This window comes from Anguilla rostrata, chromosome 11 (assembly GCF_018555375.3).
Source record: "Anguilla rostrata isolate EN2019 chromosome 11, ASM1855537v3, whole genome shotgun sequence".
NCBI lineage: Eukaryota > Metazoa > Chordata > Actinopteri > Anguilliformes > Anguillidae > Anguilla > Anguilla rostrata.
The window spans coordinates 19,247,394-19,271,500 of record NC_057943.1 but is presented as its reverse complement, the minus strand read 5'-3'; the positions used below and the strand labels follow the sequence as shown (position 1 = coordinate 19,271,500).

The 24,107-nt window shown below is 40.2% G+C and overlaps 1 long non-coding RNA gene across 5 annotated transcripts; it reads right to left on the bottom strand.

Moving 5' to 3' along the window:
* Positions 1–486: 486 nt before the first annotated feature.
* LOC135234202 (uncharacterized) lies at positions 487–22,254 on the bottom strand. Of its 5 annotated transcripts, none has more exons than XR_010324030.1 (6): positions 21,224–21,397; positions 20,045–20,179; positions 6,164–6,318; positions 5,281–5,382; positions 4,769–4,927; positions 487–1,760 (listed from the first exon to the last, which is right to left on the bottom strand). It is a non-coding gene; the product is annotated as an uncharacterized LOC135234202 (long non-coding RNA). The 5 variants fall into 5 exon arrangements; XR_010324031.1 differs by lacking the exon at positions 20,045–20,179 and adding an exon at positions 5,815–5,883; XR_010324029.1 differs by lacking the exon at positions 20,045–20,179 and adding an exon at positions 5,815–5,880.
* Between the last annotated feature and the right edge of the window lie 1,853 nt (positions 22,255–24,107).

The window sequence follows — 24,107 nt, the reverse complement described above, 5'->3', positions numbered from 1 at the left end:
TGCTCAGCAAGGGCTAGGGCACAACAGACACAAGCGAAACTACTGCATCAGTGCTTAAACCGCAACCAATTAAACCTAATGATTACGCATGACCTTTTTCATGGAGAAATCATCTGGATATGGGTGAAAAAGACAGATGTAAGTGCCATTAGAGAACTTCCATTATGCCAGCACTATCATGAGCTTTGGCATTTCCTGAAAGCCAACTTCCAAATGTCACTGTAATTAACAGTCAGATGCTGGGTGCCATAAATGTCATCCTGCCAACACTGTAAATGCCGGTTTTTGACTGATACGATAACTTTAATGCAACAAATCCCAAGAAATCTAACAACTGCTGGTCAACACATGTCTTAACTGTTACCTTTTTTTCCCTCCATAAAATAAACAATCCTTTCAGTGTTACATAAACAGACTGTGGACTGTGCTGTAAAAACCATGGCTGCTGAAAGCATTGTGGAGCAGAGAAGATGATGGATGGTTGGCTAGAGAGGGAGATAAGGATTTATTGGACAGAGCAGAGGAGCAGCAGGACACTGTGACAGACCCAGCATGATGACAGAACCAGGGAGGCTCCTGCTTCTTGTTCCCTTACCAAAATCAACAACGCAAGACAGAACAGGCTTTACAGCCTGGCTTCAAGCGGTTCACCAGGGGTTGGACACACGCAGAAACAAACATTTCCTACAACCCTCCTCCCAGCTAAGGTCAAACTTTGAACTCCAAAAACAGGATGGAAAACATCTATTGGCAAAAACCCACTGCAGGATGACACTTGAGAAGCCTGCGAGTTCTGTCACAGGCCTCTGGAGAACGGAGAATCCCAGCACTGCATTTCTTTCCCTTCTACGGCAGCACTGTATTTTCCATTTAGAGGGAACTAAATGGACTGAGGGAACTTGGCGCCGCACTGACACCACGGTATGCAGAAATGAAATCAAATGTTCTCAGAGATTTCATCTGCAAATGTACCTTTCACACGGTGAGTCATGCAGCGTGGGAGCCCTGGACCAGGTTCAAATGCTCAGTGAATACATTACCACTCTTCATCACATTATCATAAACTTCTTGTCACCATCGCTTTCCGTGCCCCCCGCTGGGAATTATTTATCTTTTTTTTGCGTTGATGAATTACCAGATCTCCCATGATTGCTCTATTTTTTCTCAGCGATGTTTGAAGCAAACCAGTCCCCCAAAACAACCCGTTATATTTTAGACACTTTGGAGACAGAAAGCATTGTGGGGTTACCTTCTTCATGACCACAGACTGCAAGAAAGCTACAACTATTTCCATCCATAGTATCACTGTTTTGACAGTCTTACATGCCCGTATGCATTAGTGCAACACTGAGATTATAAGCCATGTTTACCTCAGGATGCAAATACAAACAAGGGACTCTTCCAGAAATGCATACATTAATTTTGTCTGATAAGAACCCAAAATTCCAAAAGTCAAAATTCTGCTGTTTTTCATCGACCCATTTACTGAATCCCAGTGGTCCCACTCTATTTTCTCAATACGCCCAGGGAAGATATTTTCCTTCATTCCCCATAGACGTGTGCTCATCTGCTTTGTTTTAGTTTAAGTGTTGTTCCTGAGGTTCTGGGGATCTGCTTGTCCACAGTGGCAGCAACCGTAGGGAGCACTTTTGACGGAAGCCTCTTCAATCAGTCCAGGGCAGCGAGGGGGCCCCTCATTGATATTCCTGTGGGGAGCCTGTGGCATGCTGACAGGCCTCTGAAAGGCCCGTGCTCTGGTCCTGTGGGAAAGCCAGGGGCAACTGAATGAGGAATGAGAGGCCCACACAAAGGACAACATGGAGTGCAGGGGCCACATACCAATGGAACTGCACCTGGGTGTCCCACAGTGATGCTAGTGGTAGTGGCGGGTGTGGAACATGTCAAATTACAGCCTGAAAAGAGGGGACTGGTTCCACACAGTGCTTGTTCTTCCACATGGAAAGAAGCTTGAATAGTTTAAAATGATTTTGTTTGTTTTCTTTTATCTGCTTTAGTTCAATGATATAATTGTGGGAGAAATAATTTCACAATTATGTGTCAAAATGAATGAACACGCTAATTTTATTTAATATGCTCACATAAATGGTCTTTCAATGTTCGCACTCTAAGGGGTAGATCTGCACTAATCAGCATCAGAGATGGAAAAAACTTGCACCCCTTTACGTTTTCTATTTAGTGGGGTATGTACTAATTAAGTTAATTAATACAGCCACAACTTCATTGCATTTCATTCATTGCAATAGCAGCATCACTATCTTGAAGAGCTATTTTGAGTGTGGAGCATAAGCAATGTTAAGTTTTCCAAAGAGGAATAAGTAGAGGACTCAACCTTCAGAGCTGCAATCTCTCAACTTTAGAAATAATATGCTGGTCTGGTTCAAAAATTATCACTCAAAAGAAAAAAAAATAATTCAGAAAGTTGTCATAAAACTTATTCTCTAATGAAATTCCCTTTACTGCTGGTTTGATTATTGGTATATTTAAACTAAAGCTTACAGTTACAAAATGAGAGTAGCTTTTCAAAAGGCTACTGTAATATTACTAACAATTCCAACCAATAAGGAAAGGAAATTATTAAAATCGGAAAATTTCAACATCACTTTCCAAGTGCCAAATGACTTTTGACCCAACATTTCAAATGACTTTCATTTCCAATGAATTTGCATCTCAGAGATTGCATAGTTTCCTCAGGTAATTCAAAAATTATCATGCATGTTGAGAACATCATTTCCTACTGCAGCACAGCCCCAAGAGCCAGACACTTTCTCCTTCTTACACCAGTAATAGGTGCCATGGGAACATGACAAAATGAAGCTTATACTTGCTTTCTTTCTCAAGGAGTTAAATAATGGCCAGAATCAAGCAAGTCACAATTGTTACAAACCTTGATAAATCCCATTTAACAGCTGAGAAACATTTAAAATTTCCTTCTCACATGGGAATAACATCTTATACTCCTCAAATGCATTACGACACATACTTCAGTCACCTCAGTAGATAGTGAATGTCTACACATAGTAACAGTAATAAATCTGCTCCTTAATAACAAAATAATAAACTTCTCCAGAATATCATAGTTTCAGTTTCCACAATCCACAAAATGTATAGGAGAAAATACTTTATGTCCATGCAAAGCATGAAAGCAAATATTTAGAGCAAGGTCAGATTTAACGTCATATTAATTGTTTCATTCCAAATCTAATGTGCTGGATTGTGTCACTGTCCAAATACAGACTGAACTGCACTGCATCAAAATGTCAAATAAAATCGCAGCAGCTTCAATCATTGATTCGTTGTGTGCCACACAATATGGCTACTTGGCTCTTGCATCATGTGCAACCTTCGCTTTTAATGAGTAGAACCATTTTAGTCAAGTCTGTTTCAGTGACAGAAGAGGGAGTGCTTGTCTTGACACTAATGCTAATATTCTGACCCCGCTGTTAGCACTGCAGCCTGGAAAAACAGCTGCAGAATGACTAGCCTTATCTGTGATGACAGAATTTCTGCAAAAGAAAAATAAGTCAAATATACTTGTGTGCATGGCTATAAATATTCATTGGCAGTAGGCATGGTTTCATGTACTAAGGAAGTTATAAGAAAGGTCTTTTACCACACAGACTGGCAAATGCAGGGCTAAATTGTGAAAAATTATGCTAGACCTCAGCCCTTCAGATTTTCTCTGCAATTTTAGTGCAAAGTATCGAGGGAATATTTTTTAAATTAAAATTTAACTTGAACATTTGATGTGACAACTTTCACATTTCAAATAGGTCAAAGTATTGATAAAATGTGCACTGTGCTGCAGCTATGGCAACCAAAGTGTTATTTTATTTGAAAAGACGCCTGTTCTAGATAAAAGAAAAAATGTATCTCCCAGCCTACTCTCAAATAAACACACACACGCCCTCTGCTCTGGCATTCATGAGAGATCATTTCCCATAAACCTATTACATCTTTTTGGGAAAAACACTGAATAGAGAGCCCGGCAAAGTGAAAAACATTTTCTGTGAACAAGGTCATAAGTGGAAAACAATAATGAGAAACATCTCTGTACTTGCCCTCTTGATAGTTCAATAGCAAATCATCACCACAAAACTGTACACAAGCAGCACCCGATTATGAGAAACACTCAAAATTTTCCCTCAATACATTCTTTCCATTCTGCATTTCATTCTCTTTCAAAGGACAAAATGGCTCATCCACCTACAGGTAACCACACAAACAAAGGAAACAGTATCTGTTCTGCACTTTTCTGTCATAAACAGTACAGTATCAGTAAAGTTCATTACAGAGTGTTCTTGATGAAACAGCCTGCTCATGCCCTTGACTGACATTTGCTGTCAAATGCTTCATAGTTTCTTGTCTGTTTTGTTTTGCACCTCGAACCGACAGATGGACTTCATGGGCAAAGGAGAATATATTTTCAAACCCAGTTGCTTCTAACTGATGATATTTATTCCCTCAGACTTCCATGTCACCTTAGATGCAGTTCCTTCAGCAGTCTTAGCACTGAAGGCCCTGCCAAATGTGCCCCCACCAATCACCCCTCTTTCAAAGTCAGAGATCTGTTACAGCCACGGTAGTAAAAATAAATGTCTCCCCAACATTTTAAAAAACAACCGTGAGCAAGCTGGGATGTTAAAGTTAGCTTAATTCACTCAGGAATCACACCTGTGTGGAAGCCACTGCTTTCAATGTACTTTGTATCCCTTATTTACAGAAGTGCTTCCTTTATTTTGGCAGTTACCTGTTCTCCTGAGTCTTCCATTGATCTAGGCTGCGGGGAGCAGAAAGAGTAAGCTGGCGTCTCGTTGATTTACTCCACACCATGGAACAATTAGTGACAGTCAGACCTTGTAAAAGATCTGTGGGTCTGGACTCCAGTCAGCAGAGTGGCGACAGGTCTCTGAGGTGGATCACAGAATAGAAAGGGAGGGAGCTGCAGGTGTAATGAGGTGTACTGGGGGGGGGGGGGGGGGACTCAATACTTCAAAGTTCACAGTTCCGGAAACATTTCTGTCTAATAGGAATAAATGTGTACAGGCAAGGTCACACACTGGTAAGAAGGATAGTAATTATCTCCAGCCAGGGTCTGTCAATCTCAAAATCCTGCAGTTCAAACACAAAAAGTAAAAAGAAAATGTCACCCTCTTCAGCATCACCACCACCCCCACATGCATCAGTGCTCAGGACAGCATCACGTCAGTTCAGGAGGAATGTGAAGAAAGCCTCTGGGCGATGGAGGCAAGATGAAAGTACCTGAAGGAGGCGCAGGCTTCTGGGTTCACCGTGGACTCATCCTTCTGCCCATCACCAAATCCGCAGACGAACAATCCCACATAAAAGGCACCTTCGCTTCATCTGGAGATCACAAGCAGAGAGACTGAGTCACAGGAAAAAAGCTAGAAGAGGAGGCAGTCACCATCAGATTGGGACGCAGCCTGCAATCTGATTCTTCCCATTGCTTTAATCATTAAGCCTTTTTTCCACTTGAGGAAAAGCAGACATCTCAGGTGCTGCTTTAGCGTTGGACTCTAAAGTTGTAAACTAAGAAGCTTTGTCAGAGATGAGGGAGCCAGAAGCAAATCAGTCCACATCAAAGTAATAGCATCCATAAATATTCTATTCCATTTGTGAATAAATGAGAGCCGGAAAAAGCAAGTAAGCAAGCAAGAAGAAAAATAAAAGGTTTTGGAATTATCAGTACAAAGACCAAAATACTCAGCTTTAACTCAAACTGTTCTGTCTCATAATACGCACCCAAGGGAAATCAACAAAAAATATCTGTTATACCTGTTTAGAAAACTTTAAATTCCAATGTCTCATCAGGGCAATGTGTTGGATTCCAAGATTGCAAATCTACTGCCAAGAGGGTCAGACACAACTTTTACAACACGCATTTACAAGCCGGCAATGGAAAGTTTACCTGCATGCTTGTTTGAATTTTCCACCAGTTTGCAAAAATTGAATAAAAAAAAAAGTAAACAAACATTTCAGCAAATCTCAGCAGCATGACTGTTTTGGTTGGCTGTAGTCAGGTGTTTGACCTCTACAGGCTGAGTGCAGCTACTGTTTTCTTGTCAATGGCAATTAATCCACTTAACTTTAAAAAACATATCCTCAAGCCAGAACAGCATGTTACCTGAGTTGACCTGGCCTTGTGAAGCACTCCCACCGTAGGGAATTCTCTATCAATGTAATAAAAATCCCTTGCAGTTGCTTCTCCAGTCGCCAGACAGACTGCAATTCCACCATTGGCTGGGCACTCCTCTTTGCCTTGTTCTGCATGTGGGATACCTGTGAAAGGTTTAAAAGGGAGAAGGTGGTTCTAGTATGCTACACTGAGCCCAAAGTCAAAACTTTTGGATAGCGTGCAAACCCAAAAAAAGTATAAACGTTTGCTGTAAATTAAGCACAGTGCAGAACAGACCTAGGTTTGTTCTCATATAAGTTCTATAGATACCAAAGCTTCATTTCGCATTACATCTGACAAACTGAAGAGTGATTTAAAAAAATGAACCAACACTGACTCATTTAACCTCTTTCAGACATTTAGTGAAGGCATATTATTCACACCTTTGCAGCCTTCATTAAAATGTGCGACCTGCAACCATCACACAGAGATACTGACACGCTCACACACTCACTGAAGTACGGAATCCAAAAGCGGCCATGGTTGCACTTTAAAAAAAAAATCCGGCTCTCTCGAGATCACAACTTAATTCTTGTTATCTCTATCAAACTTTGTTTTCTCAAGATCACAACTTTGCAAATGTGCTATCATAGATTAGTCACTTTACTAGCTTTGATTAGGCAACTATGACTTAACTGGGTTATTTGTGGCCGCTGTCATCATCCGTACGCTAAAACGATTAATTTCATATGAAATAATAAAATTGTGATCACAAGAAAACAGATTTATATCTCGACATTATGAGATAATTAAGTTGTGATCTTGAGATAATGAGATAAAAGAGCAGCCAAGGCCACTCTCAGCTTCCATAAAATTACACACAGGCTAAAATGTTTATTTTTCGGTGCACCCAAATTTTCAGCAGTGGCATACATATTTAATGTGTAAAAAAAACCTGAAACAACAACATATACATTACTCAACCTCCTCTTGATCCTTTTTTATTTTAGCTTGCATAAAGCACATAGTCAACATGTCAACATGATAAGGACAAAGCCCCCTGTTCTTCTGGCAGGTGCTCCGAATTCAGTCTTCTCCTTTTATTAACTGTGCAGTCAGGTGCTGATGCCAGCAAAAGGATACTGTGGGACAGCGAGCTCCTTGAACCTGAGTAACACCTCTGACAGCACCCTTCTGTCACCCGACAGCCCCTCAGTGCTAGGCCATCTGCTGGGCATGGTCAGTTTGCTGAAGGGAGCACAAGGCTGACACTAAGTGAACAGAGAGAGAGGTTCCACCTGAGCCTTTCAGAAGAGGTCACTGGGGGGTTCACAAAGAGGCCTTAACTGGTGCCAGTGTTCAGTTTGAGGCACATTTGTGATGTGCTCCCACGTGGCCTTGTATGCCTCATCGTGTGGAATAGGCTACACACACAAACACACACATACACACGATACATGTGCGTACAAGTAACATACACATAGTACACCTGAAGCTGATTTTTTAACACTGAAACATTAATAAATAGCTATTTAGAATTTGTTATTACATTAAGTACTGTGTGGTTTGTGCACTATGTCAACACAACCTATTTGGTAGCAAAACACCACCGCAGCCAGAAAGCACAAGAAATGATGTAGTCTGATTAAAATACAACAAACTGTCAGCCCATAAACACAGTCATATTTAAATTTCATTAAAAATTATTGAAAATGCAAATAACCATTTACTGCTGTACTGTGTGGGCAGAAAAAGCACTTAAAATGAATATAACAGTGGTAAATTAATTCAATTATGAAGAAAAGACATTATTGACTCCATAATAATGCAGTTAATATAATTTGTGCCTTAAGGGTGCAACACATTAGACAGTCTATGAATTAACACACAGAGACCTGCTTATGCACATGCACACATTACCGGGGTGGCAATGCATGTGCATAGTATATCAGGATTGGCTACTGGAGGATGACTGACTGACTGAATGATTTACTGTGGGGAATGGGATCTGTTCTCTACATTTCCCAAACCAATGTGCCATTTCCAACAGTGGAAATGTCTGGATTTTTGTTCCCTCCCATTAGGCATGAAAGAATGTGTGAACATGCTTCATTTGCCATTTTGCATAATCCTTTAATGAATAAACATTTTAGCAGCGTCCCCAAACTGCCCAGAAGATTCTTTATTCAGGAGGAGGTCATAAATATTCATTTGTACTCTCGGTGATCGTGTACCCTTCCCTGCATCATTGTACGTACAATTCAAAATTGGGGGAATACAAACCTCATTCTGTTATTATAATAGCAATGAATAGTGCTCAGACGTGCAAGGGGAATTTGACAGCAGATAAATAACCGGCATCAGCCAGAAAAGTACACAGTTCTGAAGAGTTTGAATTTTCCATATGAATTGCCCAAAATCAAGCCAGTGTTCTTCAAGGCCTAACTCAAACAGAGGCCTAGGGGAAGACTCCATAAAACACAAGGGTGCTCAAGATTCAGAAGAGCGGCTTCTAAAACCTCCATTAAAACGGATCAGAGTGAACTAAGGGAGGTGTTTGTGTCGGCACATTGCACTTCCACAGTAAGCTCAATGCATTTTGAGAAATTCTCAAGAAAGCCACATCAAGAGCACCAATGCTAACAAAGGGAGCCGAAAGTCAGCCGTGCAAAACTGAGGGAGGACTGAGACAACAGTCGCTATTTCCAAAACATGCGTGCCCGCAAGCCAAGAACACTTGGAATGTGTCTACATGAGAGCAGAATGAGACGCTGCACCATTTCAGTCTGCTACATCAAGACAGACGCGGTGGAAAGACAGGCCGCATGGGGACAGGTACTGGGGCAATTAATGCTTCTTTAATGCAAAAGGCACTGGGGGGGCACCTGAGGCACAGAGAGACACCGCTCAGCTTCCTCCCTGTCAATTACAAGCCCTGTAATCCTTCGCCTCACGCCTTGACAGTTTCACCTTCTGTTTTCTCAGGACTCATCTGGATGAAGCTGTCAGACCTCAGAGCTGTCTGTCACACACATGCGGCCAAGGCAACCCCGGTGTCACACACACGATCCATCTTGTGTCCACGCTCACGCAGCCACTGTTCCACTCTCACAGTTATCCAAGGTTAATGTGGACAGGAATGAATTACCAGTTTCAAATATGAAACAGGTCCGAAAAACTTCTGAATTACATTTGCTTCATCAACTAGAAAACACATTAGAAGCTTTCCACAAAAATACCATGTCGGTAGTACATACAGATACAAGAGCCTTATTCCATGTACATGAAGGCCCTCTCTCCTACAATACTTAACTATCAATGTTAAAACATAGTTTAAACATAGTTCACTTGTTTTTCAGTGAAAACCATGTTTTACCTATATAATAAATTTATATAAAGGGGAACTATTTTTTCAAGAACATAATGCATTTAAGATCTTCAGTGGCCTTGTGGTTTAAGCACCCATTCTTACAGTGGAAGGTTGTGAGTGCCATCTTCATCTGAGAGACAGCAAAAACAGTAAATAATGTCACCCTCTGCCTTCTCACTTGCCACTCAGCATTACAGACATGGAGTTGGGAAATGGAATGCCACCTGTCAATTGGGCTTAGTGGTGCATTGAGCTGCTTAACGCAAGGAAATGGGGATAAGCCATACATGCCATTCCACTCAGGCACATCATACACACTGCAATCCAAAAAAAGACGAAAGAGAACGCATTCTTACAGAAGCCACCCTTTACATAGAACAGCCACGTGGAAGTTCTGGAATGGGAAAGATGGATGGGAAAGGTATTAAGCTGGGCAAGTACTGTCCAAAATGGCATCACAAAGTAATTATTAAACAGTCAAAGACAATTTTGTTCTTTGTATTGTTGACATCTATCATGGACTGCCTATAATCATTCTGGAGGACGCCCAGCTCACCTTGTCACCCACAGGAGACGATGGAGATCAAGGAAGATTATGACTCTTGGGAGGATACAACTGTATTCCCTGTTTGAAGGACAGTCCTTGAGTGCCAACTGGCTAGACTAGCGTCTGCCCTGTGTTGGGGATGTAAATAATTTGCAGCTCCCTAATTTGACTGTCACATGCCTGCTGTCAAGCATGCATGTGCCGACAGCTCCTTCTGACCACAGTTAGCACATTTCACCCCTCCCCCCTCAAGTCATAAACATATCTTTCCCAGAATATCTGTTTTATCTTGCTCGTTGTCATAAAATGTGTAACAGCATATGTTCATTACCAAGGTGTCTCTGCCAACATACTGACTGAGCTAACTTTTTGCAAACAGGACACAAGTGAGTCAACCCAGACCATTATGAGAATCTTTATACACAGCGAGGTAATTTCACTTAAATGGCATACTTCTGCAGCTTGGAGGACGCTGATCACAACGTAATGAAAATTAGGGATATTCAGTAGGATGCAGGCGGCTGTACTAACCGCAGATGCATTCACTGGAACTGACACTTCACAAGGCAGTTTAAATGCTAAGCTAGGCATATCCAATTTAAAGATGTGACTGGTGACTGACTTTCAGGATAATCTCTGTTATATGGAAGTTTTCCTTTTCAAACCTGGTGCTCACATACTGACACCCACAATAAGAGAATTGAGGAGCAAATTTTCAGACTGATCCCATTATGTGCAGCACTGAAACTGAGAGAAACGATTCCAGCACACGGGTACATAGGATACAGAGAGATTGATGACAATGCTGAGACTGAGCAGGACTGCCTTCAGGGATGTATAGAAAATATACATTGATTTGTGTAGCAAAAATTGAATGAATGTCTCCATCAATATAGCTTCAAGACCATTGTCTGTTTCAACAGTTGCATTTTAGTGCTTTAAACTTTATCATATTTTTAAGACATGATTTTAGGAGCATCCAAAGTTTTATGTCTTTTTTAAATATGTATTGTCAATGGGAGCCATTATTCTACACAAAGCACTGTTTACAGTAAAAAAAAATGTATTTGCAAAACTGCATTTAGGGTTTCAGTTGGATGTGCATAAAATTAATGTAGCTGTCCTCACTGAGTAAACAACAAAACTCACTTCTGCATGGCAAAGAGAGCAGGATAACACTGTCAATGAGTTTGTAATATTTATATTTATTTTGTTGAAATCTTCCCATGCAAGCCTTTTCTTTATATGCAATCACTGACATGCTAATGCACCGCAATTGGCTGTCAGACCAAGTTAAGCACAATTTAAGGTGCATGCCAAGCCAGTGCTGCGAACAATATAGTGCCACGTTCCTGACATGTACTGTAGCCCATTTTTATAGGGTCATTATTTAAGCCTTCATTTAGTTTACTGCCAGGGCCCAAATCTGGCGGTACTCATTAAGCCAAAATCTAATTTTTTTAGAACCACAATAATGGCCAAAAACCTGTAAATATTATTATACTGCATTTCAAATTACCACATCAAAAATGAAAAAATAACAAGGTTCAATAAGTGGCAATGTTCAGTGAAATGTAGAATAAACAAATAAAACTGAGACAACAACCTCATATCATGAAAACAGCAAGTTAACCCAAGTTCTGAAAGGTAGGGAGGTAGGAGAAAAGAGAGGGAGAAAACAATTGCACATGGTCTTTGTGGTATTAAGCATGTTATCACAACCTTTTTTACACATTTGTAACTTTTCAAACTGACCTTGGATCAGTGGTGTGAGGAAAGTGTCCAATGTCATTGTAAACATGTACTGTATTAGCTGAATTTCCTATGTCCTCTGAGTTTCCAGGACAAGTGCTTTTATTAAACATTGACTTTGGCTGCACAGAAAAGCCAGCCTGAAACCATGCTCTCCCAGCCTGAAACCATGCTCTCCCAGCCTGAAACCATACTCTCTGGATATCGAAGCGAGGTGTTTAGCTGCTTCCAGCAGCTTTTAAAACTCATTTGCACAATACAATTTAGATGCTCTTGTCTTCACACTAACCAGGTTGCTCAGGGAGCATTTTTGAGCGTAAATCAATAACAAGAGAAATTGCCTCATAACAGATGACTTTTTCCATGCCCTGTGCTGCTCAACTAGATTTTCTTCACATTGAATCACAAGTACTGATACCACGAAGAACAAATGTAGCTTAAAGGGCAATAGAAAAAGAAGCATAAGCACACAGACAGACAGATTGGTCCTGTCTGCAGCCGCACGGAGCACCACCTGGGATTACCGCAGTAGACGAAATTCAATGTCAACGCTGGCTGAACAGGGGACACCTGTCCTTTTCAGTGCTCACACTGGTAACATCGAAAACCGAATATTTTGATTGCTATTTGTAGAATCAGAAAATACCACCCAGATAGCTCCCTGATTAGTCAATTATTGCAATTTGCGTTTTCGTTTTTTTTTATTTTTTATTTTGCTTCAATTATTAGGCTCTGCTGGAAACACAAATGTTTGAAGTGCATTTGAAGTAAAATATGTTGTTTCCATGGCAAATAATCCGGTGAAGGGTGGGAGTGAATAGAGGTGGATAGAAAGGACCAAAGCCATGAGTAATAGCCTTGCCAAGTCTGTAATTACAGCAAAGCTACTGGAATGTCTAGATATTTACCAAGATAAGGGGTTGAAGTTTCATATTCTATCATATGCTCTTAGACTGCTGATGCTTTTTTGGAAAAATGTAAAATCTGATAAAAATTTAATCCAGGCTGACAAATGCACAATGCACAAAAGAAATGCATGACTAATGGCACACACAACCAGTGTTTTAATATTGCACAAATATTGCAAAAGGGTGTTGGGCCACCATATGAGACCAGTTTATAAGATATATAATGCGGAAAACACAATGTGCGCCTTCTCTGTGCTAGTTAAGAATTACATGTATCTATGTATTCTGAGCATCTAATCTGACCTTCTGCACCCTCACACTGATGGTCTCCCACCCATTTCATAAATAATTCCTTGTTTTGCTTGGTCCCCTCTAAACTGAAGACCCTACTCCAATGCCCTCCATAACACATTTGTGGCATTATTACTGGAAAGTCATATATTCAGCCTGTATTAATGCACTGATATGTGTCTGTCTAGCATTCCTCCATTTCCTCAGCCGTAAACAGGCGTGAGTTGTACGACTGGTTTTATTTTTGTTGTTCTCTTGGGAAATAACTGGCCATAATATGACATGTACTTAAATATTATTTAAAGCTCAAAGCATTCTTGACACCGATTTCTGGCACCTACTTTTACATAACTATAAAAAAAAATCTGTTTCACAGGATATAGACTTGCCATATCTTGCACAGTGCCAGAATATCACAGCATGTTTTTTTCGTAAATTATATCTGAGATAAAAAAGGAAATGCATCTTCTGTTAGACATAAAAACTTAAATAACTTTACTTTCATTTAAATTCATGGAGGTGTCCCAAAGTTTTTGCATTGTCACTCTTTATGATTTTCAGCTGAGCATTTAGTAGATTTTTCAGTACAGAACTTATTGACAAGGGCTCATGGTGATGGCTTGTATTTCTAAGAGGGTGACTCACTCTCCAGTGACATGGGGTGTAATTACATTCCATCGATTCAGTCTGCAAGTTTGCATTCCGGCACTCTTGTTTAACACAAGTCTGAAAATCCAAGGTCTGAATTTAACCTGAAACTTATACCACCTGCTAATTATCAATTATTAAACCTGGTCTTTTTTCTTTCTTTTTTTAACTCGAACAGGTGGTACCATCTCAGTACAAACCTGTAAATTAACACCGTGACAGTCACTGATTAGGAGTTACCAAACTTAACTGAATCTGGCCCCAAATCTAGTAATATAATTCTTTACCCCAGCTAGAGTGAATTCTGAATACAACCATCCAAGCAGAAAAAAATACACAAGGGAACAAGGGAACAAGGCTTTATGATCTTAAATCTGAAACAGACAATGCATATGAGTTTCAGGGAAGTGCGCCGCTCGGACAGAAAACAATGGTATTAGACTGAGCATTGATCCACTGACTATGTATTGAGGGGAGATAAGGCATGTCTAACTCAACCCCAGGCAAAGTGACTGCTTGTTACACAGAGGGGAAATACACTTAGAAAGGGCAGTGTCTCCTGTGCGCTACCTGCTCTATCGCAATCCGCGCGGAGGCAGTCCCAATGACTTTCCTGGCGCAATCGATACGCAAGTCAATATCCCCCCTTTGAAAGCACAGGGAGCGGCCTGCCACTGGACAGATCAGACAAGGTGCTCATTATTCTCAGTGATATTTGCTTTAGAATAAGGAGACAGCCCACACCTGTTGTCACGCTCTTAAACAGGCAGCATTAATATCAGGTGACAGGGATGCACAGGGCTGAGGCTGTCCTCTACGCTTTGCACACATTAGCCAGCTTTACACTGTTGTGTCATTTCTCCTAGGGATAACAGATTCAGGTCTGCCATTGTTGCCCAGACGAGGCTGCACCAACATCTGCTCCGATTATTTCCCCAAACTGTGAAAGTTCTCACCGAGTTACCCATTCCTGCACCTGAGCACCACAAATTATATTTCCACTGTAAACGGCTCCCAACTAAACCACAGAAGAGTCTCCTTGTTTATGCTCTTGCTGTCTTCATTTATGAAATTATTTATTTGTTTTCACATTTTAGCAAGGCTATTTTGCAGTTGGAAGTGTGATATATTTTGCCAAATAAATTATTATAGGGTAAGAGAGGTATTACTAGTAAATGTATCCAGCTAATTCAATAAATTAAACCACAGTAAAAGTGTTAGGAAGGAGAAAATTCAGTCACACTCAAAATTGCGTCCTCCCTGAAGTTTCAGGCATAAGAGCATTTATTTTTCTTTTTGGACTTTCAAGCTTTAGGACTCCAGGAACAGATTGCACGACTACATACAAAGAGTACTGACAGGGAAGAGCTCATTCCTAAGACCTGCAGCACTTATGTCAAATGAAGAAACAAAATAGATTAGAGCAGATTTACACCAAGGTTTGTGCTGTTAAATTCTGTATTGTGTTTTTAATTTCACTGAAAGATTTCATGATGATTTCAAAAATCCTGAGAATCCTTTCCCTCCCCCATTGACAGAGAGACATGGATTGAATAGCTGACATAAAAAATAAGTGTTGTTACTTATTTGTCACTTCAACAGACACAATTCACTTTTTGTTCCGCTGGAATCATAGAGAACTGAAGAACGTAAGGTTACATAGCTACATTCTTTTCCTTACATTCTAAGGAAAGAAATAATAATATAGTAAGTTTCAAATAAAACTCCCACCTGACCCATACAAAGTACTTCCTAGTACCACTCCCAGTACTTATATTTCTATTCCAGATTTGTGGCCCTGGATATGGACGTCTCATAAAATACTGCTGTGCTGGCACAGCTCTGGGAGTTGTGCGACAAGGGTTTAGGGGCAGAGCTCACATAAATCACCAACATGCCAAAGGCCTTATTGAAATGATTCACCGGTGTGAGAGTACAGAAATTAGGCCACATAAATTGTACAATCATATTGAACAACTGAAAAATGAACAAAAAAAACACTGGCTCAGCAGACACACACTGAAGTCAAAACAATAAATAGCCAATGCATCAAAACTTTCAGAACAATTGCGAAGAAACTAACAACATAGTGCAACCTAGATGCAACCTAAAAGAAACTGCTTTTTTCAACCAGTAGACAAATTCCTTGAGGCTGATATGTTTTTTTTTTTTACCCAAGCAAGTCTGTGCACTTGAGTCGACAAAACTTTGAACTTCCAAAGTTCCAAGATTTGACAAGAACTGTTCTTCCAAACTAGTCGATTACTAATTATTTGCACAAGAAAACAGTACCGCAATGGCCCTGGAGGAGATCTGGGATCTGAGGCAAAAAAAAAAATATTCCAACCAACTGTATCGTCAAGCAAAAACATGTTTACAGCAGAAAGGAATGCCTCTCTTTCCTACAGTTGGGCTTGTGCCCTGTTTCCCATGCCTTACTGGTTAACCATCCCCCCCTTCCCGTATGCCATCCAGTGTGCTTTTCCTTGCCACTGCTGCAGTGGGCTAGCCTGGTGCGCCTGGTCTGCATTAGGCGAGGGTATATGGTAAAACACGTTTTAACAAATGTTTTGTAATGCGCTACATAAATAAAATTTGGTTGAATGACTGAATGCGCATTTAAAAAAATTTAAGAATGCCATCCTATGGTAAACACTAAAATGGGCAGCAATACAGTGGCCCAGACTGTGATAATTGTGTGTCTCAGTATGACTTCTAATGATTCAATGTTAGGATAACCAGAGCCACCCGGAATTCTATATTTTTCATATCTAGAATTGCTTAGAGTCTAGAAATGAGACTCTATGCAATTCTTTTTCTATGCCAGCACCAGTGAAAATAAAGCAAAGGCAGGTTTAACATGGTGTAAATCATTCACAGTGAGCTTGCAGTGAGGGCCGTGAGGAGACTATGTTGACTTATTACCTCACCGGAAACCACAGGGAACTGCAGCTATTCTTAGGCAGTTGAATGATGACCAGTGTAATGTGCTAACTGAGCTGCAAACTAGGCTAACTCGGAAGATGACTTCCCTATCGTCCTGAGACACACAAAGGAGTCCAACGCTGAGACTGTCATCCCCTACACTAATGTGCGACGGCAAGATGATAAACTCACCACATCTTCAATTATAAACATCACTTGGCAAAACCACTGTTATAAAGACAGCAAATACTTGACAAGTAATGTACAAATAACGACATTTTATAGACATCTTTTGACCTTTCATGCAGCTATGCCGTACAGAAGCAAATCTGGAATGTGAATCACCTGTCTGGCCAACTATGTCAGCCATACATGTCCTGACAAAACCCAGCTCAATATTCAAATCTGACAGCATTTATCTTCCTAACATCTACCGGCCAAAATCTTAGCAGTTCCCAGACTTTAATACATGCAGTAAATTATTCATTTAATCACACTAAATTATTTATTAACTACAGTTATATTTGGTTTGTTTGGCAAAACCAGCTATGAAGGAAATGATTCATGGCTACAGATATGAGCTTTCTGAAATGCCCTTTTCAATTATTTCTTAAATTGTTTGTTACACTAATATTTACAAAAACATCCCCTCGTGGAACCAATTACATGGTAACAGAAGTACCCCATCGATTCACACCCTTCCATACCCTCCTGTGCACCAAAAATGATGGGTGTGGCTGTCTGTGGGGAATGCAGTGGCATGGAAAAATCATTCCTCAAAGGCTCAGCAAGGTATGCACTTCTCTTGCCTTGCAAAACTCTTACTAATGTGAAGACAGCTTTTATACCATTAAAAGCTACAGTAAGACTGAGTGCATCAATACCTACCAACCGCTGCCTGCCTGCGTGCTCTCTGTACAGAGACCTCAACTGTCTCCCACGCTGCATGGAGGCTGCTTTCCCACAGAAAGAACTCAGACAAGCAGAGCTAGGCCAGAAACAGATACAGGAGAGGGTTTCCTTGCAAATAGCTCTCAATGGGTCACTGTTATAATAGGAGCTAAACAATGTGTATATGCTTAAAGAACATAAAACCATAAAAAAGAAATGTTAAGCGATAGCTGTTACACAACGTAACAGCAAAATATAATAAAAAGCAACCTGATCATTACGAGAATCTTCTTCGGAAGTCTAAGCATGATGCCCAAATGTCCATTGGTGTCCAAACTGGACAGATACAGGAGAGAAACATGACTATGCACAGGAGAGAATGTTCCCCCCAGCCGTGTGTCCACCATGGCTGCTCTGTGGAGCTGCAGTGACACTCAGTCAGCCTGACATCCACATCCAGCTCTCAGCAAAGTCCGTTTTTTTTCTTCCAGGGAGCAATTACTTCCAGCAAATGTCAAAATGGCACAGAGGGCTAAGGATGCTGACATATTCCTCCCCAACACGATGAAAGAAATGTACTACTCAAAAAATTTCTAAATTGACATTTTCACCTAATATATATATATATTTATGTGTGTGAAAAAGTGAAAGCACTGAGAATTGCTATATTTTGTAGTATGGTATTTTACTGCTTTTCTTTCAGGAAAATATGAGTTCATTTATATTTTTCACCATGTGCAGTGTTGTCGTTTTTGCTGTAAATATCACATGTATGCTGCGCATGCCACTTCCATTTAATTAAAGTTGTTTTCCCGAGACAAAATCAAAATGTAATTCATGTATAACAATGGCCTTCTCTGACAATAGACCTGATGGTTTAATTTATTGAAGAAAGCAAAGTTCACTCCTAGGGGCTGTATTCTGCATTAGAACACACTGGCAGTAATTATTTCACTTATCATTAAATGACAGCTCTAGGCTCCGAAGCTATTTACACAATCAAGACATGCAATGCATATATTAAAATGTTATTCAACTGCAAATTCATTTAAACATCATTACTGTCTTGAAGAACGCTTAGGAAAGGACACAAAGATGCTCATTTCCCCCCCCTCCTTAGTTTTTGTCACACAACTTCCAGCACTTATAGAATTGCTTCCAGTGACTAAATATAGCCTAATTTTAATCCAATAGTCATGTGAAAGAAATCATTTACATAAAGGTTGACATATTTGACAAAGGTTTTCCCCAGAAGAAAATGCCAACACACAAGTACTTATGCATTTTAATTGTTAGTTTGAATGATAATGAATGTACAGCCTTTGCTGTAACTAACAAATGCCATGAATGCACATACTTCAATAAATATAAATATAAAATATTAATATTTTAATGCCATCACTAGAGTCCTGCTTGGAACCATACTGTAAGTCAAAACTGTAAGACACAAAGCAGCTGGTCACCAGATAGCCCCAACTGCCTGGTGTCTCACACCTGTATGCACCAATCAAAGCGTGCTCGAGACGATAAACGGGAAATGCTCATTTTAATAACACGCAGAATGGGTAACTGTGATCTTTGTGTCTTTGTAACATTATTTCACTTCATTAATGCTTCATCATTCATCTCTTGCATGTCTGCTCTAAGTAAGCGTGATCAAATAGCTCCACAGTGGCCAAAGCACGGTCTGCCACACACTACCCTCCAAAAACCCCTCCTTTACTAAACCTTCCTTCACACCATAGTTCACATAGGCTTGTGAAACAGCACCCTCATAAACAGACAGTGACTAAGGTGTAAAACATGGCTGTGAGAAACAGAGGAAGTACTGGGGTAAGCTGCCATCGCTGTACCGGTGAGAACACCATGCACAGGAGTTCGGGCAAAACAAGAGAAAACAGCGACTATAGCTCACAGTCAGGGGACGGAGGATGAACGTGTTCTCTGTGCACGAGCAGTGTCAATCATCTCAAGTGATACATTTGAAAAAATACAAGACAAGTACAAGAACAATGTTAATTGCTTCTGAAAGCTCACAGGACCAGGGCCTGACATTAACGTTTTTTTGGCTAACCGGCCACTGAGGCTAGTTTTTTTCCAAAGTCACCCCGTCTCCACACCGACACTTGGAGAATATCCATGGCTATATCTGATGGTACTGAGCATGTTCTTATATTAATTTAACAACATTGTATCAGGTTCTGTTGATGCACTCTTATTTATTTTTACTTTTACTGTATGTTTAAATTGTAATTACAAAATAACAGTATTACGGGAACAGCAATAATAATCGTTTCTTCTTTTTTTGCAGCACTAAATAAACTAAAGCGACTTTGAAATCATGGACGTCCATCTGTCAAAGTCACAGAACTGTCTGTGGTTGAGGTTCATGCTGCTTTGCATTGTTGTGCTCTGTTTGGTGCTGTAATCGTTGTCACTTCCATGCATTCCAATCAGAACTGGGGAATCAGAATCTACGCTCTCCACTGGAGTGTCACTAACGAACATTCTGAGGCCGCAATGAGTATAGGGGTGTGTCCCAATACAAAAAAAATCACCTCATCTCCTCCGTGCCCTGGACATCGATATTTGTGTACTCCCTCCCTCCAGTGTCCCAATATTGGAGAAGCCAAGCAAAGCAGCTTCCAACTCGGCTCCTCATCTCCTCCCAGCGAAGGATACATCAGTGTGTCCTACGGCAGAAGTCTTTTCACATTTCTGGGTGACATCATCATGTTTACCCCCACAGAGATTGAAAGACTATCCCACAGAATCTGACATTCAAACTTTAGAAAGCAGAGATGGCTGAGAACTTTAATTCTCAGTGACTTAAATGACTCTGAAGAGGTTTAAGCCAAAGGTGATCAGAGTTAAAGGATTCCTCCCAAAGCAAACAACCAGAGCAATTTCTGGGAAATTCACTTTTTTGCTGTTTTTCCCAGATTCATACGAAATGACTGATAACAACTGTGTGCGGCCCTGTGCATCCAGTACAATGATGCCATCAGTGTTAGTTCTATCAATGGTCACCAGCTATCTTAGCTCCTACCTTAGGATCAACCAGGGGATCTACTCTAATCCACCTCTAGCGAGCAAATTAGTCTAGCTTCATAATTATGACGATTTACCTCCACCATTAGTGTTGTCGCAATAACTTTCTCATGTGCATGAAGCACATGCTAATTTTTTAATGGGAAAATAGCTAGATATAGCTAATTTGACAGTATTTAACTTTCTCAATCTATCACATCACAAAATATGACGTCCTTGTATAATAATGAATTAAATAGCCTAGATGGTTTTTAATTGTGCACTTTGGTAAGAGAATGCATTAGTCATGAGCAGTCTGCCAACTCGTTTAAGCCCAGGTAAGGAGTAGCCTAGAGAGTCGGCTATTGCAGGACAGAAAAAAACAAACGTTCACCTGAAAGTGGCATTCATAAAAGTTGTAGAATTAATGTTTATACATTAAAGAACATTTTTATATAATCATGCCACAGAATTCAAAACATTTCCTCAAAACAGCTTACTTGAGTTAAATTAACATCAACTGCAACGCGAAATCAAACCAAGCTTGGCAATTCCAAATAACATAGCATTATGGTATAGTTAACGTGCGAGGTAGCAACCACACTGGAAACAATTCCCAAATTAGACAATCACATAAGTACTTTGCTAACGTTTGGCCACCGCGACAAGTAGTTTTCATGGAGCCTCCAACAGTAATGGTATTTTACCTTCTGTAGCATTCTTCTATTAGTACTTTGAAGTAAATAAACAGAAAACTCCAAAGGCGGTGTGCACTCATGTTTTGTTTCCACCATGTTTTTGTTTTTACTGCTCAATTAACTAGCTGTCTACGCGAACACCGTCACGTTCAATCTACCACATGTAACAATGTAGATTTGGGACGCATTAAGAGTCATTAGCTATCAAAGCTTCTGACGAAATTTAGCTAAAATGTTGGATCAGGTAAATAATTGGTGTTAATGAAATAATTGGTGGATGTTGGCATATCCCTGCCCTGCGTTCGAACGTCACCAGTGGAAATGTCTGGTACATTTTCTTAAGTTTCATCATTAATTTGCGTAGTTAATCCGTTGTAGGTAGTCTGCCATTAAAGTATAGGCACATTAAAAACGACCAGGTTAATCAATTTATTTATTCAAAGACCTTTTTAAAAATAATATAAAATACGCGACGGCCTTTTTCCCCCTTGGAAATGAGCATCCCTACTGCAAATATGCACATTTTACACAGAATAATACATTTGTCAAAGCAAAGCCACCAGCTATTTTAGGTCAGAGACTTTTCAGTCCCAGGTTTGAGGCCCCACTCTTTCAGTAAGTTTTACATTAGGCCTACTGCAGCCTTTCTTCCCATTGCGTTTTGTGAGAGAAACAATTTTGCAAGCGACGTGGCTAGTTACAGTTACTGCTGCCCCGTCACAATGTGAATCACACTCCATCCATCTGGGAACTTAAATGAACTGATGGTATGGACGTGGAGTCTACACTAAAACCTGTTCAATGAGTACACTATTTTCAGGTGGAAAAATAGGATGAGAAATATTTACCTACCCAATACATTTTTTCCTGCACAATGAAAAACGGAGCCAAGTTAAATGTATAAGAGCCCTAGTTGGCAACACTGCGCATGTTGGTGAAAGGACTTTTGATTGCCCATGTCTTCTCAATGAAAATAAAAATGAACTCTAAAAATGTCCAAGCGACGTGTTTGCTCAAGAACAGCCGGTACTGTTTTTACACTGTACCGTGTTGCCTGACACAATCGTGCAATCAGTCTCTGTTTGTTCAAATTAGGCACCTCTCTAATCATTGTATCCATGCAATCAATCAGATGGAAAATATGCATGCCATATGCAAGGTCCATGGTTTTGGTTAATTAAAATTAGTGACTGCTGAGAGAGCTTTGCAGTGAAGCACAGCCTTAGTTTTTAATATTGATTGATTCATTAATTACATGAATTCACATTTTATTATTGACAGGTGTACTTTGGATTGAGTGAGATGTAGATAACCTTACTAGTTCACCTACGTTAAGGGACGTGACCAAGAACAATGCTGAAACAATGGATCTTCTGCGTGTAGCTCCTCTTACCACCTGGAGACTCCTGCATTTAAGAAGCAGAGAAGATAGGAGTAATGCAGCAGCTTGGTATCTGGTAAGTCTAAGGACTCTATGGATGTGTTGGCCATGTGGAAAAAGCACTCTGAGCCCAGGAAGCCTGATACTGTGCTTGTGAGGAACACAAACAAGAACCTGGGGAGGTGGTTTATCATGAATGAGAGTGCAATATGCTTGAAAGTCATTAGCACAGCTTCAGTTGTCTCTATAATTCCAGACACGGAGCAGCCCTGGTGCTGAAAGGATAATTACCCATAATTAGTGATCTCATGCCTTATTTATTAAGTAGCTAATTCTGGTTTACAAACTTTGACACGTGTTTCCCTTTTCGACTATTTTCACACTTGATGCTCTTGAGACTGTTGGACTTGCATGCTCTTGTTTCACAGACATCATTGAGATATTGCTTCAGTACATAATATTGCCTGCTAGTATGCCAGATAACTTAATTAATTTTCAGAACATGCATCAAACTGAAATGTTTTGGCTTTAATACATGCAGAGTTGAGTATCTGATGGCTGAATATTATCTGCGACAGCCCCCACTCATATGAGTTTTGCAATGTCTGGAGACCCAAGCATTCATTTTCTTTCTCATTTAACGAAGGGATGGATGGATAGCAATATGTTGCAGTCCAAAGTGGTTTCTCAGTAGAATGGTCATTGTGTGTACCCATCTATCCATATGCTGAACTGTCACTATTTTCCATTGTGTGACCTCCAGGGCCATGCTAGAAGGCACTGTACCGGCAAAGATGATCGCAAATCTGCAGTGAAAACTGCCTTTGCCTCAAGACACATATATGAGCGAGTGAAAAACAAACCCAAAGCCAAGGGCAGTGGTGAAACCTAAACACTATTGCAACATCATCATAACAACCGTACAGAAGGCATGGGTATGGGCTGTCCCATTGGCTTTACCATTGTGAATGTCCACAATGTAATTAATGATGGAAAATACTGTAGTACATGAAAAACAGCACTGACACACCTGGGATCCTTTGCTCTGAAACAAATATATTTTGACAGCAAGCATCTTCTGTCTGGCACACAAGAATTCATTCTTATGTCTACTGGTAGACACACGGACTGTTGACTGTCACTTTTTCTAAATGAAATGGGTCTTGGAAGAGAGATGGATGATTGTATGTTGATGCACATGGCGCCACAGTTTCAGGCCAAGCAGTGAAGTGTTTAAAATCTTCACATCATTGGAAATCTTATATCCATATGCCAACACATTTCGCTCTGACCATTGCATAATAACTCCTGAAGAGAACCACATCTGTATAAATAAGCCAGCTACTGTTGTAATTCCACAAAGAATGCATGAACCAATGTTAGTGTTATATTAAAATGTGTTTAAGGCTGTTTGCATGCTTTTATCTCACCTTGACGATAAATAAACTGATTTACACAAACTGATTGACCTACAGAGGCTGCAGTGAAGCAGCTGCAATTCTTTTAACAAGT